We start from the raw sequence: 19,590 nt of genomic DNA, 5'->3' as shown, positions 1-19,590 counted from the left end.
CAAACACACTGTACATAGTCTCTCTCCCTCCATCTCTCTCTATATATACACACACATACATACATACATACATATATATATATCCTCTTCTCTTTTTCTCTAGTTGAACCATGACTGATATACCATCTAGGAATGTTTTCATTTTTATGCAAGAATTCAAACCATTTTGTAGCTGGCAAAAGTTACAGGGGTACATCCTGTTAACAATTATTTTAAAATTATTTGTTGAGTATTTAATTTTGATTTTAGGTAAGTTTGCCAAAGCTTTTGTCTGTTGAGAGGAATCTTTTATCAGGTTTGCTATACGTTTGGTAAAGTCTCAATATTTTCTCTCTATTAGGCATTTAAAAATTTTAAATGATAATCATAAGGCTCTGCCTCTAATATAGAAAAACTAGCTATTCCTTAAAGATATCCAAGTGATTTAAATGAAAAAATCATTTGGGCTGCGTGGGTGGCTAGGTGGGTTAGGCTCCTGCCTTGGGCTCAAGTCATGATCTCAGGGTCCTGGGACTGAGCCCAGCATTGAGCTCCCTGCTCAGTGGGGAGCCTGCTTCTTTGTCTCCCTTGCGCTTTGCTCTCTCGCTCTCTCTCTTTCTCAAATAAATAACTAAAATATTTTAAAAGATGAAAAAATAAAGCAATGTCATAATTCTCAATTAATCTTTTTGTTTCAGTTTAAACTTAGAATCATAACAGGAATTTTTCCCTGTGTAAAACTGACAGTCTAATTCTAAAATTAATTTAGGAAGCAAAAGAAAAGACAAAGAAATGCAAAGACGATTTGAAAGAATAAGAAAAAAAAGAAAAACGGAAGGATGATTGACAAGAAATATATTCAGATATAATGATTAAAATATAGTAATGAAATAAAAATTCATTCTTAGGTGATTGAACTAGATTCATATATCTTGAAACAGACACTTGAATATGTGTAAATGTAGTATGATGAGCACAGCTACTCAAATCAATGTAGAGAAGATAGAGTATGAAAAATTATGTTTTATGGCAATTAGCCATCTATTTTATTAGGAATTGTGAAGGAGTAATTGAATCATTGCATTCACAGACATAAATTTCAAGTTATTTCAGTATCAGAACAATAACAAAAAATCAAACTGATGAAAAGATTATGAAAAACTATGTTTAAAATCTTGGAGTGGGTTATAATTTGTTAATTTATAAAATAAAAGAAGAGTTTGAAGTATCAGGAAATAAAGATGACTTACAACGATTGATCCTAGAGATATTAAAAAACAAAGTAATATTATAAATGACTTTATACCAATAAATTTGATAACTTACATGGGCAAATTCCTAGAAAGACATATCCCTCTCACTGAAGAAAAAACCTGATAACCCATTTACTACTATATATATATATATATTTAATTTAAATACATAATTTAAACATGACCATAAAGAAAAACACTGCCCAGATTGTTTCATTGTTGAATTCTACCAAACATTTAAGAAAAAAATTCTACACAGAAATTTCTAGAAAATAGAAAAGAAGACTTCTGTGAATCATTATATAAGTTTGCTTCATCTCGATACCAAAACGAGATAAAAATATAAGCAAAGAAACTGCAGACCAATATCCCTCATGAACATAAATGTAAATATCCTTAATGAAGTATTAGTAAATCAATTCCAGAAATTTCTAAGAAGGACCATATATTATGATACAGTCAGGATTACTCTAGGAAGGCGAGATGCATTCAACATTCAAAAATGAATTGTTTGCCATTATATGAAGAGATAAAAATAATTTATGGACATTTCAATAGACATAGACAAAAACATTTGACAAAATTCGACAGCAATTTGATCAATTTGGGAATATTAACCCAGCTACATATACTTATGTACTTTTCGGCCTGAATATTTACTACAGTTTTTAGAAATTCAAAAATATTTAGGAATTATGGATAAATGACATCGATGGGGGGATGACTATTGAGATACAAGAAGATATCACATATGAGGCTTTTGTATTATCCTTGGTTTCTCACTTGTAAAATTATGTTCACAGATGTACTACTCGCTCAGATAAAATATACCAGTAGGACCAATAAATTTTTCTTCTTTAGGCAGATACTGAGTTTGTTGGGTCATATTAAACCTGAGGTACCTGTGGAGAAGTGAGTAGTCAGGATATTAGAAATGTAGACTTCAGAGAAGTTTGAAAAGGGAATATAAATATGGTATGTGTCATTATATAAATGATTTGCCTAAAAAATGGTTGTGGTTTAAATTAAGAAAAGCACTCAGAATAAGAGAAAAAGAGGACTTTGACTGAATTATTAAGATGACCAAAAGTAAGAGAAATATGACAAGGTAAAAAAAACACTGAGAAGAAGGCATAGTGCAATAGAAAAAATCAACTATAAAAATTAATCTCTTCAAGTCTAATAAAGATAACATTTCAAGAGAAAGGAAAAATCATTTTTTAATGCTGCTGAAGTGTCAAGTGAAATTATATATATATATATAAATATAATATATATATAAATGTAAAGGAATATATATATATATATGTAGAAAACAATCAAATTTAAGGAGACCTATTTCAGTGGGATGTTGTTGAGTGTGGGGTGTGTTGAGGGGTGAGAAGATGAGAAGTAACAGAAGTGGCAATACTTAATGGAAGTCTTAATACTAAGGTTTTAAGAGTTTGGTAAAGATCACTGATGTACTGAAAGATATTTTTTCCTTTCATTAATGTTTTTTCATTGTTATTAAAGAAGACTTCTTGTTAAAGATAAGTTAATATTGATATTATGTCCTTAAGCCTATTTTTTGGAATTTACTTATGGCAACAAATAAATGAAGAAATAAACAAAGAAGGTAGGAAGGAGGGAAACAAAAAAAAAGAGGAAGAAAGGGAGGGAGGAACAATTTTCATGTTTTAATAAACAGGAAGGGAGCTGTCATCCATAATTGTAAAATGTTATTTGTATGTGCCATATACTGGAATAGATGGATTAAAAATGAAGGAAATATTGAGATAAAACAGTACCTCCTCAGATATTAATCAGTAAAGCCAATTATTTTTTTTAGAGATTTTATTTATTTATTTTAGAGAGAGAGAGAGAGCACAAGCAGGGGAGAGGGGCAAAGGGAGAGGGAGAAGCAGACTCCCTCTGCGGAGCAGGGAGCCTGACTCAGGGCTCTGTGCCAGGAACCCCAGGATCATGACCTGAGCCAAAGGCAGACACTTAACCGACTGAGCCACCCAGGTGCCCCTAAAACCAATTATTATTTAATTAAATGTCACCAAACAGAAATATATATCCAGGGGCACCTGGTGGCTCATTCGGTTACTCGTCCAATTCTTGATTTCGGCTCAGGTCATGATCTCAACGTTGTGAGATTGAGCCCCATGTTGGGCTCTGAACTGGGCAGGGAGCCTGCTTAAGACTCTCTCTCTCTCCCTCTGCTTCTCCCTCCCCCTCTGAGAGAGAGAGAGAAAGAGAGAAAAAGAGAAAGAGAGAGAGAGAGAAAGAAAGAAAAAGAAAGAAAGAAAGAAAGAAAGAAAGAAAGAAAGAAAGAAAGAAAGAAAGAAAGAGAAAGAAAGGAAATATATATCCAAAAATTATTGACTAAAACAGTGAGATCAAGGAGCATGGACAAGTCCCAGTGCAGAGACCTAGATCTATATAAATACGTGATTGTGGATGGGAGGTAGTACCATGTTAATAGTCTCTGGTTCAGACTTCCAGATTTCCTCAAAGTGAAGAAAGGAAAGATGAGGTAGCAAAGGCCAGACAACACCAAGTGCTTGTGGTTATAAGAAGCTTTTCCAGAACCACAGTGAATATTAAATGCTAAAAATTGAATGAAGGTGAGCTCATAGGGCAAAGTAAATCATATTTGGTGAGATGCAGTTGGGTACAACAAATGTGAATTGAAACTGTAATTTTTTTCTCTCATTCTTCATCATAATAGTTTTCAGGAAAACTGCCCCCGTTCAAAAAATGAGTAATAATGATTAACAACTTTTAAGAAACTTATACATTGATACTGGGGGGAAAAGGCAGGAACAAACACTTGCAAATGGGAGATAAAAATATTTTTCCGAAGGTGATTTTCAGTGAAATAGGAGTAGAGTTCAGGAGAACTATTTCTAAAATTTCAAAGAAATTCCAGGCTATTTTTTTTCAAAGAGTATATGACCTCAAAAAGAGATTCTGAGAAAAGAGACAGAGATTAAAAGAAGCAGAGGTGAAAATATAAATATTTATATAAAAATTTAAATGTTAAGAGTTAAATGGGAAATTAAGAATAATAAAGCAAATATGACTGCAAATACAGTCAAGAAACTATAAGACTTTAAGTGGGAGAGACGTATACAATAATTATAGTGTAGATAATAGATGTGGAAGACTACAAAATAAAATAAATATAAAACTTATTTTCTTGAAGAAGAAAGGAAATGGAAATAAAAACAAAAAACAAAAAAACCTAAACTAACACTATATATATAAAGGTATAAAAGATGGACATACAGACCTTAGTGGGAATGGTGGAGAAAGGACCTCCAAAACTCCTCTTCTTAATAAAAGCATCAGTACATTGGCAAAAATTGTCATAACCAATATTTTCAGAACTTAAGAAGTCAATCAAAACTTGCAAAACTCTGGGAGCATTTACTCGAAAGAATGGTTAAATTCAGTAAGAATAGTGAGCTTTGTGGCATTGTAACTTTTTCTATTTTAGTCCTTTTTTTCTTCAGCTCTGGGATAGCTTTGAAAACCAACAGCCAGAAATGATGCTGTAAGCCAGCAGCCTAGAAGCCTAGGAGATAACTAAACAGAATTTAATCTCCTCCAAAGCCCCATATCCAGAGAGTGGTCATTACTGGACCTGTATAAAACTTCCCTGGAAAACCCTATTACTCACCAGGCTTATCTTTATTTGATCTCATTCATAGACATTCCCGAGCTAACCTTGGGTGCATTTTCAAAGACAATCAGCAGTTAATTGGGTAACACTGCAGCTGCCTCAGACAGTAATAAACGTTGAGGAAAATGTCAGACTGATGCTTATTCAAAGGGAAAAAACTAGGGAAGGAGATGTCCAAAGGAGACTTTGAAAGGCTCCAACATATTCCTGGGAGTCTAGAAAACTACATGCATATGTAAGACTGTGCACGTCCAGAAATGTGTGTCTCCTGAGGAAAGCCGAGAAGGCCCTTGGCTCTCACCTGTAGCTGACTTTGTCTTTATGTAGTCAAAAATGAAATCTAAAAAAAAAAAAAGAAAGAACAGAAAAGAAATCTAACCAGAGCCATAAACTGCCTTCCTGAGCAATGAAGGCATGCCTAAAGTGCACATGGATTCGCTTGGCAAATACTAGAAGACTTACTTATTTGAGGAAACTGAGGTCATCTCTGAAGTCATTACGTGACCACTACATTAACTGAGCTAGGACTTCAGTAGCTACTGCTAACAAAGAACTCAGGCTTCACAGAATTAGTTCAGGAAAGCAAGTACTTAAATAAACAGCAATAACAACAAACCTTATGGAGAAGGGAGAATCTGATTTCCATACTTGTCACATTGTATTATTTAAAATTTCAAATTTTCAATAAAAAAGATATGAGATATGTAAAGAAACAAATTATGGCCCATACACGGGGAAAAGAAGCAGTCAATAGAAACTGTTCTAGGGTCAGCCCAGATATTGGATTTAATAAAAAAATTAAGTTGCCTATTTTAAATATGTTTAAAAATATGGAAACCATTTCTAAAGAGCTATTGGAAAATATGAGAATGATATCTCAACAAAGAAAACATGTCAATAAAGATACAGAAATTACAAAAGAGAACCAAATAGAAATTATCAAGTTGGAAAGTACAATAACTAAAATGAAAAGATTCACTGAGTACTCAACAGATTTGAGCTAACAGAAGAAAGAATCGGTGACCTTGAATATATACAATAACACTATAACACAATTAGAGATACAGACACATATTATAGAATACCCTCACATCTGCAGGATATATATTCTTGTCAAATATACACGGAACTTTTTTCAGGATGAACCGTATATGAGGTGATAAAACACATTTCAAGTCTAAAAAGATTGAAATCATACAAAGTATGTTCTTAGACCTCAGTGCAAGGGAGTTAGAAAATAGCAGAAAGAAATTGGAAGAATTCACAATTCTGTGGATGTTGAAGACAACAATCATAAAAACAACAGGTCAAAGAGAAAACCAGAACAGAAATTAGAAAATACCTTGTGATGGGGCGCCTGGGTGGCTCAGTCATTAAGCGTCTGCCTTCAGCTCAGGTCATGATCCCAGGGTCCTGGGATCGAGCCCCGCATCGGGCTCCCTGCTCAGCGGGAAGCCTGCTTCTCCCTCTCCCACTCCCCCTGCTTGTGTTCCCTCTCTCGCTATGTCTCTCTCTGTCAAATGAATAAAATCTTTAAAAAAAAAAAAAAAAAAAAAAGAAAATACCTTGTGATGAATGAAAACAAAACACAGCATACTAAAACTTTATGGATTGCAGCTAAAGCAGTGCTAATAGGGATACTTATCTGTAACTAGCTATATTGAAGAAAAGAGATATTTCAAATTGCTAATTGAATTGGTGCAGCCACTATGGTATACATTAAGGAGGTTCCTTAAAAATTAAAAATAAAATTAAAAAAATTTAAAAATAGAACTAAAAATTGAAAAATAGAACTATATGATCCAATAATTCCATGTATCAGTATTTATCTGAAAAAACCAAAAAGCACCAAAATGAAGAGATATATATTCACCCCTATATTCATTGCAGCATTATATACAATAACCAAGATATGGAAGCAAACTAATGTCTATTGATAGAGGAGTAGGTAAAGAAAATGTGGTATATATATACAACGGAATGTTACCCCATCACTAGAAATATTGGAATCTTGTCACATGTGACAACATGGATATATCTAGAAGGTATTATGGTAAGTGAAATAAATCAGAGAAAGACAAATACCACATGATTTCATTTATGTGTGGAATCTAAAAAAATACAAACAAAACAAAACAAAAACAGACTTCTAGACACAGAATACAAACTGTTGGTTACCAGAGGAAGAGGGCTTGGGAGGGTAGGCAAATGAGTGAGGGGGATTAAGAGCCATAAACTTCCAGTTATGAAATAAGTAAGTGATGGTGATATAATGCATAGGGAATATAGTCAATAATATTGTATTAACTTTGATGACAGATGTCTAGTAGAATTATCATGGGGATCATTTCACAATATATAATAATGTTCAATCACTGCAATGCACACCTGAAACTAATAGGATATTATATGTTAATTATCTTTCAGCTAAAAAAAAAAAAAAACACTAAAACCCAAAAAACCTAAGTCCGTGTTAAGAAACTAGAAAAATAAAAGCAAACTACACCCACAATAAATGGAAAGAAGGAAATGATAAAATTAAAACAAAAAATAATGAAATAGAGAATAGAAACAGTAAATATATTAACAAAACAAGCTTACTAAGAAAATACTAATAAAATTTACAAGCCTTTATTTAACTGATAAACACTCTTGTGTTTAAACAAATAGGATAATTTGAGTGCAGGTATTGCTATACTTACATGTCTGATAATTGAGTTTATATCTACAGCTCCAGATATCTATAGAACATACAATGTTAGATAATCCTCTGCCAGTAAGAAAGACATGCGGTGAGGATCCAGATGGATGCATGGAGATTTGAAGAAAAGTAGATAAAAGTGTAATGGTCATTGCATTTTGTAATTCAGGGGCCATAAAAGCATAGTAAAATTTATAGGCAAGCTAGGTTAATGATCATGAATACTTAGCTTCTACCCATCTATTCTGACATTCAATTTTATCCACTAGTACAAAACTGCCCTAGTATAAATAAGAACAGAGAAATCAAGTACTTGTGATTTTCCCAATTTTTTTTTGTTACATATGTATGTATGTATGTATATTTGTATTTATTTATTTTGGTCAGACAACATGAGATGAAAGGAGTGATAGAGTATTTTTATTGAAAACCTGAGACTCAAGGATATCGATTAACTTACAGAAGGACATAGCTAGTAAGTGATGAAGCTGAAATGTGCATGAAGAGACAGTCTGACAAAAAGAAAAATGGTATAAACACCTCACCACTATTCCTCCCATAGGAAGAGTGACAGGGATTAACATGGCACCTACTGCTCCGATTCCATCATCATGTTTCTTTCTCTCTTTCAGAACACAGGTAGGTAATTGTTTTGATAGGATCTTTCACTCTGAGTGTAGAAAACACTTATCTTTATGATGGTGCCAATGCAGTGATTTACCCATGCTTGTCCAAGGCCGCTTGAGAGTCATGATGCAGAACTCTAGAGTATAAAAGTAATTTTTTGAGCAACAAAGCAAAAACATATGAATAAATACCCTGCATACGAATGTCAAAATATCAGGAATGGCAGATTGCACAGTAGACTATTAAAACTGTCTTTGGAGTTCTAAAGTGTAATGTAGCAGACAACAGATAAAATAATGTGCATTATTTTAATTGAATGACATGAGGGAAACCCTATACCAAAAAAAGATTCATCTTCCAATATAGAAATTAGAAATACATTTGTATTTTACATTATTTTTATATAACAAAATCACAAAAGTAAAGTAGTAAATGATATTAGAGGCTTTAGTTCTTGAATAGGCATTTTTAAGGCATATATAAAATACATATCAGCCTATTCAGTGTTGTATTAAAATAACCAGTTACTGATGGAGATTCCTGGGAAACTGTCTTGACATAGTGATAGGTACAATGTGAGTATAAATCAATTCTGCAAAGCCCTGCTGAAAAAAAAAAAAAAAAAAGACTGAAGAGTAGTTTTACAGCTTGCTTGTACGATTACTTATGGGCAGATTGTTTATGTTTCAAAAGAAGAAAATAACAAATCTTTCAGCAGGAATCTGGACCTATTACTATTTTTATCCTCCTGTTTGAACCACAGCCTAGGGCATCTTTTGGTCCTGACGTTTTGTTACTTTTTTTTTTTTTTTTAATCTGACTTGAATATTTTAAAGAGATAATTAGATGTACACATGGTCAGTTTGTGCAAAATTCCCTGTGTATACATGCCCTCTTTATGTGTTATATTTCATTCTTCTTAGGATTTGAAGTGAATATAGGACTGTGGCAAATTAGGATGGAAGAATAAGATCCTAATAAAGCATTAGATGCAGGGTGTGCCTTCCAAATATTCTCATGCCCTCAGTCTGGTAATGTGCAAATTTTACATTATAAATACCATAGGATCTCAATATATCATATTTGGAGGGATGTTACTATGGTGAAATTGTCTCTAGTCATCAGCTGTTGTTTGCATCCTTAATATTTCAATGTAGCATTAACATTTTCCAGATTTATTGAGATATAATTCACATGTAATATTGTGTAAGCTTAAGTTATACAATATGTTGATTGGGTATTGTGAAATGATTACCAGAGTAACATTAGTTAATATTTCCATGACCTCATAGAATTACCATTTTTTAAAATTTTTATTTTATTGTTATGTTAATCACTATACATTACATCATTAGTTTTTGATGTAGTGTTCCATGATTCATTGTTTGCATACAGCACCCAGTGCTCCATTCAGTACATGCCCTCTTTAATACCCATCACCAGGCTAACCCATCCCCCACCCCCCCAGAACCCTCAGTTTCTCAGAGTCCATAGTCTCTCATGGTTCATCTCCCCCTCCGATTTCCCCCCCTTCATTTTTCCCTTCCTACTGTCTTCTTCTTTTTTTTTTTTTTAACACATAATGTATTATTTGTTTCAGAGGTACAGGTCTGTGATTCAACAGTCTTACACAATTCACAGCGCTCACCATAGCACATACCCTCCCCAATGTCTATCACCCAGCCACCCCATCCCTCCCACCCCCCACCACTCCAGCAACCCTCAGTTTGTTTCCTGAGATTAAGAATTCCTCATATCAGTGAGATCATATGATGCATGTCTTTCTCTGATTGACTTATTTCGCTCAGCATAATACCCTCCAGTTCCATCCACGTCGTTGCAAATGGCAAGATTTCATTCCTTTTGATGGCTGCATAATATTCCATTGTATATATATACCACATCTTCTTTATCCATTCATCTGTCAATGGACATCTTGGCTCTTTCCATAGTTTTTTTATGGTGATAACATTTAAGATCTCCTCTCTTAGCAACTTTCATAAATATAAATACAGTATGGTAAATTATAATCACCATGCTGTATATTACCTCCCAGAACCTCTTTGTCTTATAACTTGAAATTCATACCCTTTGAACAACGTTTCCCCCACTTCCAACCCCACAAACCCATTCTACTTTCCCATTCTACGAGTTCAGCTTTTTTAAAATCTCACATATGTGAGATTATCCAGTATTAGTCCTCTGTCTGATTTATTTCATTTAACATAATGTGCTCAAGGTCCATCCATGTTGTTGCAAATGGCAAGATTTCCTTCCTCTTATGATTGAGTGATATCTATATCTATTATCTATATCTCTATTTATATATCAATGATATCCTTTTATGACTGAATGATAAGTCATATCCATTCTCTTTATCCTTTCATCTGTAGAATACTTAGGTTGTTTCCATAACTTGGCCATTGGGACTAATGCTGCAATAAACATGGGAATGTAATATCTCTTTGAGATAGTGATTTTATTTCCTTTGGATATATGACCAGAAGTAGGGCTGGTAGATCATATGATGGTTGTTTTTATTTTGAGGAACCTCCATATTGTTTTCCATAGTGGCTGCACCAATTCACATTCCCACCAACAATGTATAAGGCTTCCCTTTTCTCCACATCTAGCTAACACTTGTCCCTTGTCTTTTTTTTTTTTTTTTTTTTGATAGCCATTCTACCTGGTGTGAAATGATATCTCTTTGTGGTTTTGATTTGCATTTCCTTGATGATTAGTGATCTTGAGTATCATTTCATGTAAATGTTGGCCATTTGTATGCCTTCTTTGGAAAAATGTCTATTCACTTCCTCTGCCCATTTTTTTAAAACAATAGTGTTGTACACTTAAAGGTTTATTTTTTTATTTTTATTTTTTTTATTAACATATAATGTATTATTTGTTTCAGGGGTACAGGTCTGTGAGTCGTCAGTCTTACACAATTCACAGCACTCACCATAGTACATACCCTCCCCAATGTCCATCACCCAGCCACCCTATCCCTCCCACCCCCCTCCACTCCACTCCCCTCCCTTCCCCTATGATACTCTGTCTTGTTTCTCACATTCCTCATATCAGTGAGATCATATGATACTTGTCTTTCCCTGATTGGTTTATTTCGCTTAGCATAATACCCTCTAGTTCCATCCACATCATTGCAAATAGCAAGATATCATTTTTTGATGGCTCCATAATATTCCGTTGTGTGTATATATATACCACATTTTCTTTATCCATTCATCTGTTGATGGACATCTAGGCTCTTTCCATTGTTTTCCTCTGCCCATTTTTTAATCATTGTCTTTGCAATTGAGTTGTATGAGTTCTTTATATATTTTGGATGTTAAGTAATGGAAGAAAATATTTGCAAATCATCTTTGCATCGCAGGGATAAATCTGACTTTATCATGGTGTGTGATCCTTTTAATGTACTGTTGAATTTGGTTTGCTAATATTTGCATCTATATTTATCAGGAATATTGGCCTATACTCTTTTTTCTCATAGTGTCCTTACCTGGCTTTGGTATCAGGGTAATACTGGCCTTGTAAAATGAATTTGAGAGTGTTCACTCCTCCTCATTTCTTTGGAAGATTTTGAGAAGGATTGGTGTTAATTTTTTAATGTTTGGTTGGGTTCACCAGGGAAATAATCAGTCCTTGATTTTACTTTGTTGGGAGATTTTGGATTATTTAGTAATCTCCTTACTCATTATTGGTCTGTTCAGATCTTCTAGTTCTTGAATAACCTCAGTAGGTTGGATGTTTATAGCAGTTTAACTATTTCTTTTAAGTTTATCCAATTTGTTAGCCTATTATTGTTCATAGTAACCTTTTACGATTTTTTTTTGTACTTTTGTGTTGTAATGTCTCCTCTTTCATTTCTAATGATGTTCATTTGAGTCTTCTTTCTTTTTTTCTTAGTCTAGTTAAAAGTGTGTCAATTTTGTTTATCTTTTCAAAAAAAAACAGCTCTAGTTTTATTGATCTTTTGTTTCTCTGATCTCAACTACATTTACTTATGCTTTTATCTTTGTTATTCCCTTCCTTCTGTTAAATTTAGGATTAGTTTGTTCTTTTTCTTGTTTGTTGAGATATAAAGTTAGTTTAGTTGAGATATTTTTTTTTCTTAAGGTAGGCATTTATTACTGTATATTTCCCTCTTAGAACTGCTTTTACTGCATCTCATAGAATTTGGTATATTATTTCGATTTTTGTTTGTTTCAAGATATTTTTTTTCTTTTGATTTTTTTGATACATTGGTTATTCAGGAGTGCTTTGTTCAATATTCATGTTTGGAATTTTTCAGCTTTTCTTCTGTATTAATATTTAGTTTCATATCATTGTGGTGAGAGAAGATACTTGACATATTTCAGTCTTATATTGCTAAGACTTGTTTTGTGACCTATTATTTGACCTGTCCTGGGGGATGTTCCATATACACTTGAGGAGAATGTGGTCTGTTGCTGTTGGATGGAATGGTCTGTATATGTCTGTTAAGTCTATTTATTTTTTTTGAAGATTTTTTTATTTATTCATTCAAGACACAGAGATACAGAGAGAGAGAGAATATGAGCAGGGGGAGAAGCAGAGGGAGGGGGAGAAGCAGGCCCCCCCGCTGAGCAGGGAGCCCGATGCAGGGCTCAATCCCAGGACCCTGGGATCATGACCTGAGCCGAAGGCAGACACTTAACCATCTGGGCCACCCAGGCACCCCTGTTAAGTCTATTTATTCTGACATATGTTTCAAGTCCAACATTTCCTTATTGATTATCTGTCTAGATGATTTATCAGTTTTTGAAAGCACAGTATTGAAGTCCCCAGTATTATTATATTGTTGTGTATATCTCCAATCAGATTTGTTAGTATTACTTAACATAATTGAGTGCTTTGATGTTACCTAGATACATATTTAGATTGTTATATCTTCTTAATGGATTGACCCCTTTATCTTTATATAAAAAATGTCTTAGTCTCTTGCTACAGTTTTTGGCTTAAAGAGTATTTTTCCTGAGGGGTGCCTGGGTGGCTCAGTCAGGTGAGCATCCAACTCTTGATTTTGGCTTAGGCCATGATCTCAGTGTTGTGAGATTGGGCCCTGAGACAAGCTCCATGCTCAGCACAGAGTCTGCTTGAGATTCTTTCTCTCCCTCTCCTCTGCACCTCCCCCTGTGCTCTCTCTCTTTCTTCATAAATAAATAAATAAAATCTTTTTAAAAAAATATCTTCCCTGATATAAGTTTAGCTACTCCTGCTCTTTTTTGGTTTCCACTTACTTAGGATATCTTTTTCCATGTCTTAGCTTTGAGACTATGTGTGTCCTTAAAGCTGATGTGAGTGTGTTTTAGGCAGCAGATCGTTGGGTCTTGTTTTTTTGTGGTGGTGGTTGTTTTGTTTTTAATACATCCAGCCACTTTCTGCCATTTGAATTGAGAATTCAATTTATTTACATTTAGAGTAAATAGCGATAGGTATAGACTTAACTAATGTTTCTTGATAGAATCTGTAACATAGTTCATAGGATCTGTATCCCTTTAATACCTTTTGAGAGTCCTATCTGACACCCTCTTAGCATTCCTGCCCTCCAGTCTTGTAGCCAGTGATTCAGTACCTTTGATGGAGTGAGAGAGAAATGAGCCCCTTCGGCAGCATTTCACACAGTTTGGGAAGCCTGATGCTACCTCACACATTCTCTTTCCTCCAAAGGAAAAATCACAGACCAGGAAGATCCTTAGTCCTGAGCTTTGTGCCACCTTGGGGTAGGGGTGATGTAGGTAAAGTAAAACTATTCCAGGTAGCCCTCTCCAATGCAAACAAACTTGTATTTTTTTTTTTTTTTTTCCTCCAGTGGTATGCTGGCACTCCTCTGGTACAAAGGCTCTCTCATCCATGGGTAACTGTCTAAGATAGTGTTTGCCATGGGCTCTTAGGCTAGAGCTGAGAGGGGCTGATGCCAGTTCCTGGGCCACTACAAAGTCCACTGCCAGGACTGAGATCTGTATATTTATTACCTGACACATAGTTGGGCAAGACTCCTCCTGGTCCTTTGGCATATGATGATGGATCCCATAGCTCTCACATAGACACTTTTGTCCATGGATGCTTGCTACTTTTTTGTAGCTAAGATGAGGAACATGAACAAGGGATGCCTTATTTAGCTATGATGCTAATGTCACTCCTAATTGTTTTTTTTTTTCTTAAGAAATAGCTGTCATATCTGTGAATGTCTGTGTTCCCCCAAAATGTATATGTTGAAGCCTTAGTTCCCAGTGTGATGATATTTAGAGGTGGGACTTAGAGATAATTAGGTTTAGAGGAGATTGTAAGGATAGGGCTCATGATGGGATTTATGTCCCTATAAGAAAACTAAGAGAGACCAGATTTCACTCTCTTTTCCATGTGAGAGGCAGTAAGAAGGTGTCCATCTATGAGTCAGAAAGAGGGCCCTCACAAATGGTAGAACCTTCACCTTGTACTTCCCAGGCTCCAGAATTGTGAAAAACAAATGTCTGTTGTTTAAGTCACCCAGTATAAGGTATTTTCTTTTCTTTTTTTTTTTTTTTTTTTAAGATTTTGTTTATTTATTGGAGAGAGAGCATGCAAGAGCAAGGGGGAGGGCAGAGGGAGAGGGAGAAACAGACTCCCCGCTGAGCAGGCAGGGAGCCCAATGCAGACGCTTATCTGCATTGATAACTGACTGAGTAAATAGTCAGTGACTGAGCCACCCCGGTGGCTGACTGAGCCACCCTGGTGCCCCTAATGTATTTTCTTAAGGCAGCTGAAGCAAACTAAGACAATAGCTATTGCTATAAATGAGTTATGAAATATTATACCTTTAGTCCTCTCTTGTAAGTAATTTGAATGAAGACAATCCAGTGTATGCAAGAAAAGGAAGCTATAATTGAGTGACAATTTATAACTAATATCTTAGGCCTTTAAGGATATTAGATAATATCCCCATATAGTAGGTAAGGTCAGAATTTAAAAGGAAGGAGACTTATCAACATTTTCAGCATCAGGCATGTATTTATCCTATTTACTGAGGAGAGAAAAAGAAGTTCTTCTGTATAACAGATGTTTAAGTATCTCTATAGGGAAACAACACTATGATTTTGACTCTTTGTATTTCATATTCATGTACCTCCATATTTCACTTGCATATTTGCTGTTTTTTATATTCAATTTTGTATTTAATACTTGATCCTATTAACTTCCCTTTTATTATTTTATGTTGGAAAGGACACTTAATGTGGGATCTATCCTCTTAAATCTTTTTTAAAATGTTAAATACATTATTGTTGACCATAGGTACAGCATATCTCTAGAGCTCTTCATCTTGTTCAACTGAAACTTTATGCCCATTGATTAGTAACTTATCATTTCTCACATCCCCCTACCCCCTAGAAATGACCATTCCACCCTTGATTATATAAATTTGACTATTTTGATACCTCATATAAGTGGAATCATGCAGTATTTGTCTTTCTTTGACTGGCTTATTTCACTTAGTATAACATCCTCAAGATTCATCTATGTTGTGGCACATAGCAGAATTTTCTAAGGCTGTATACTATTCCATTGTATGTATATACCACATTTTCCTTATTTATTCCTCTGCCAGTGGACATTTGTTTCCATACCTTGGCTATTATGAAAGCTGCTACAATGAGCATTGGTATGGTAATATACCTTTAAGATTCTAACTTAAATTCTTTTGGATTAATACACACAGGTGGGATTGCTGGATCATATGGTAGTTCTATATTTAATTTTTTGAGGGACCTCCTCATACTATTTTCTGTAGAAGATAGGCTGTTTTTTTATTTCTATCAACAACAGTGCAAGGGTTCCAGTTTCTCCACATCCTCACCAACATATATCTTTTTCTTTTTCTTTTTCTTTTTTTTTTTTTTTTAGTAGACATCCTGTCAGGTAGGAGGTGATATTGCATTGTAGTTTTGATTTGCATTTTCCTGATGATTACCGCTGCTGAGTATTTTTTTCATATATCTGTTGGCCACTTGTATGTCTTCTTTGAGGATATGTCTGTTAGCCCATTTTTAATTGTGTTATTAGTTTTTGTGTGTTTTTTGGTTTGTTTTTGTTTTTGTAAACTGTTATCAGATATGTGGCTTGCAAGTATTTTTTTTCCCATGCCATAGGTTGTCTTTTCACTTTATTAGTTGTTTCCTTTGCTGTGAGAAGCCTCTTAACTTTCGTTTTGCTAAACTTGGAAAATGCTTCTATTTTAGCAACCCAATCTATTTTTAGTGCATTTGCTTTTTTTCTTTTTCATTTCTCACTCACAAATATTTTTAGAATGAATTCTCTGCCAAATTAGTTATGCCAGTGTTGAAAAGAACAAGATCAAGAATAGATTTTTATTAAAAATTTCTTTAAAATTATTCTTCAGTCCCTCATAGTATTTGTTCTTACTTCCCATACTATCCACTGGGCTATAAGTAAGGTCAAGTTGGAGCATAACCTAGCTTTGAATGTGCTAGATCTAATAACAGAAGAAATGAACTATATTCCAAAGGAGCTGCAAAACCTTGGCGTCATGTACTTGAAGAAGCAGGAGGGTACATGTGTGGCAGGATCTAAAATTGCTTAATCAAGGGAGCCCGCATGTAGAATAGGGAGATAATTCTCTGAAGAGACAGGATTGAAAAATCGAGCCATACTTAGGAGATAATCTCAACTTGCTACTTGGATAGATCCTAGAAGATAGAGAAAGTGATGGCATATTGTCAGGAAAGTTGAAATACCAGGATCACTGTGGCAGATGGTAGAGGAAGGAATTTAAAAGCTTCAAGAAGTGGCCATTCTGAAATAGATAAACTATATAAGTCTAAAAGACACACCAGATTGCACAGAGGGTTCCTTATTTACAAAGTATATAAGGTATGTGTTGGTAAAAAATTTAGCGGTGGCTCTTTTCTCTGTGGCAAGATTATAGGCGGAAGAGGCCATAAAACCCTAACATTACAGAGGCCATGTTGTTAACCCAAGAAGTAGGATGGATAAAATTATTATAAATGACATAGATGGAGTGACAGCCAAATGATCAAGAACTGCAAAGCATTAAGGACACGGTTAAAAGAACACAAAATCCCTAGGACCAAATATATATAGTCATCCCCAAAGAGTACAATTCAGCTTTGTCATCAGAAGACACAAGGATGCATAACCGGAAGCCTTAGAACAGGCACCAAAATAAGAAGTGGTGATCCATTGCCCAGTTTCTAGTTCTGAGCCAGTTTTCAATTCCAAAACCCATTTGGCCAAAAGGAAACCAAGTCCCAGGAAGAAGGACCTCATAACATCATAGCAGGTATATGCTAGAATTATCTCCCAGTCCTTCCTAAAGAGATGTTAAACCATTTACTCAGGTAATTATACAAAGGTAATATAAAGTACCCAAAGGTTTTGAGGATTATGGAACATAGGTCTGGTTTGACATTGATACTGATGGCCCTTCTCAAAGTTGGGATAAATTAGAGCTGGATAATATCTGGAGTTCTAGAGAAGGTCTGGTTCACATTGGATCTACTAGATCTTCAGATTCACTTGATGATTACATGCCCATTTCCAAAAGTATAATTGGGATGTGCAAACTTAGTGGTTGGCATAACCCACCCACTGAGTTCACGGCCTGCAAGGTAAAGGTTATTATACTAGAAGAGAGCATGTGAAAGCCTCTGAAACTCCCACCTCTGGTCATTACAGTAAATAAAAACTAATACTGTATCTTTAGGGGATTCTGGAAATGAGGGTCACCTTTAAAGATCTAATAATGCATGGTGGTTATCTTCATTATGTCCTTATTTTATTAACAACTTGGGTCCTTCAAAATCAGATGAATACTGGAGTATAACAGCAGCCTTCAAACTCAATGAAATAAACCCTCACCACACCTCCTCCACAGTTGAAGCCGCTCTGCTAGATGTATATCTTCATTAGAGTAGATTTAAAATGCCTCAGGCACATAATATGTGGCCACTAATTTGACAAATGCATTGTTTTTTATTCAGATCAGAAAAAGGGATGAGAAATTTTGTAGTCACATGGAGTGGACAAAAATGTGCATTTAAGGTTTTACCCCAGAGGTATGTTAATTATCCAGCTATATGTCATAATATAGTCTGAAGAAATCTGAACTATCTGAATATTCTGTAGAACATTATATTGCTCAACCTCCTTCATATTATGTTCATTAGGTTAGATGAACAAGAAGTGGCTAGCACCTTAGAGAACTGGATAAGACATATATATATATATATATATTCCAGAAATGAAAGATAATCCTTATGAAGAATCAGTAGCCTGCGGCATCAGTAAAATTTTTAAGGGTCCATTGATCAGATCTGAACTAGAATGTCCCTTTCAAAGTATGAGTTAATTTATTATACCTTGAATTTCCTACCATGAAGACAGAAAAAAAGTAAATATAATACCCAGTAAGCCTTTTCAGATTCTGGAGGCAGCATATCCCATATATTGAAATACTATTTCAATTCATATACTGGATAACATGAAAGACTACCACTTGAGTGGGGCTTGTAGAATAAAAGGGCTTTACAGCACATTCAGGCTGAGGTGCAAGCATCACTATTGCTTGGGCCATACAAGTAGGCAGACTCTACGGTATTTGAGGTATCACCGGTTAGAAAAGATGCCATGTGAAGCTTATGGCAAGCCACAGTCATAGAATCACAGGATTGGCCCCAAAGATTCTAGAACAATACTATGCTATTTGCAGCTAAAAAACTATATTCATTTTATTTTTTAAATAATCAAGTATTTATTTTTTTAACTTTTTTATTTTTTAAAAAAAATTAAAACCAGTATAAATACACTTTTTGACATAATGTAATAATTTTGGATTTCAATTTTTTAATTTTATTTCGTACTTTTTGAAGTTTTTATTTAAATTCCAGTTCATTAATATACACCGTAATATTAGTTTCAGATGTACAATATAGTGATTCAACACTTGCATACAACACCCAGTGCTCATCACAACAAGTGAACTCTTTAATCCCCATCACCTATTTCACCCATCCCCCACCCACCTCCCCTCTGGTAACTATCAATTTGTTCTCTATAGGTAACATTCTGTTTCTTGGTTTGCCTTTCTCTCTTTTTCTTTACTTTTGCTCATAAGTTTCGTTTCTTAAATTCTACATATGAGTGAAATCATTTGGTATTTGTCTTTCTCTAACTTATTTTGCTTAGCATAATACTCTCTAGCTCCATCCATGTCATTGTAAATGACAAGATTTCATTCTTATTTATGGCTGTGTAATATTCCATTGTGTGTGTGTATGGAATCAGTTCAATTTGTATATATA

General features: G+C 34.5%; 1 long non-coding RNA gene across 1 annotated transcript in view; it reads left to right on the top strand.

The window, feature by feature from the left end:
* Positions 1 to 19,590, top strand: part of LOC144380153 (uncharacterized) — a 134,273-nt gene that overhangs the window by 37,881 nt on the left and 76,802 nt on the right. The gene's annotated exons all lie outside the window — the stretch shown is intronic.

This window comes from Halichoerus grypus, chromosome 14 (assembly GCF_964656455.1).
Source record: "Halichoerus grypus chromosome 14, mHalGry1.hap1.1, whole genome shotgun sequence".
Lineage (NCBI taxonomy): Eukaryota > Metazoa > Chordata > Mammalia > Carnivora > Phocidae > Halichoerus > Halichoerus grypus.
This window is presented reverse-complemented; position numbering and strand designations above follow the sequence as displayed.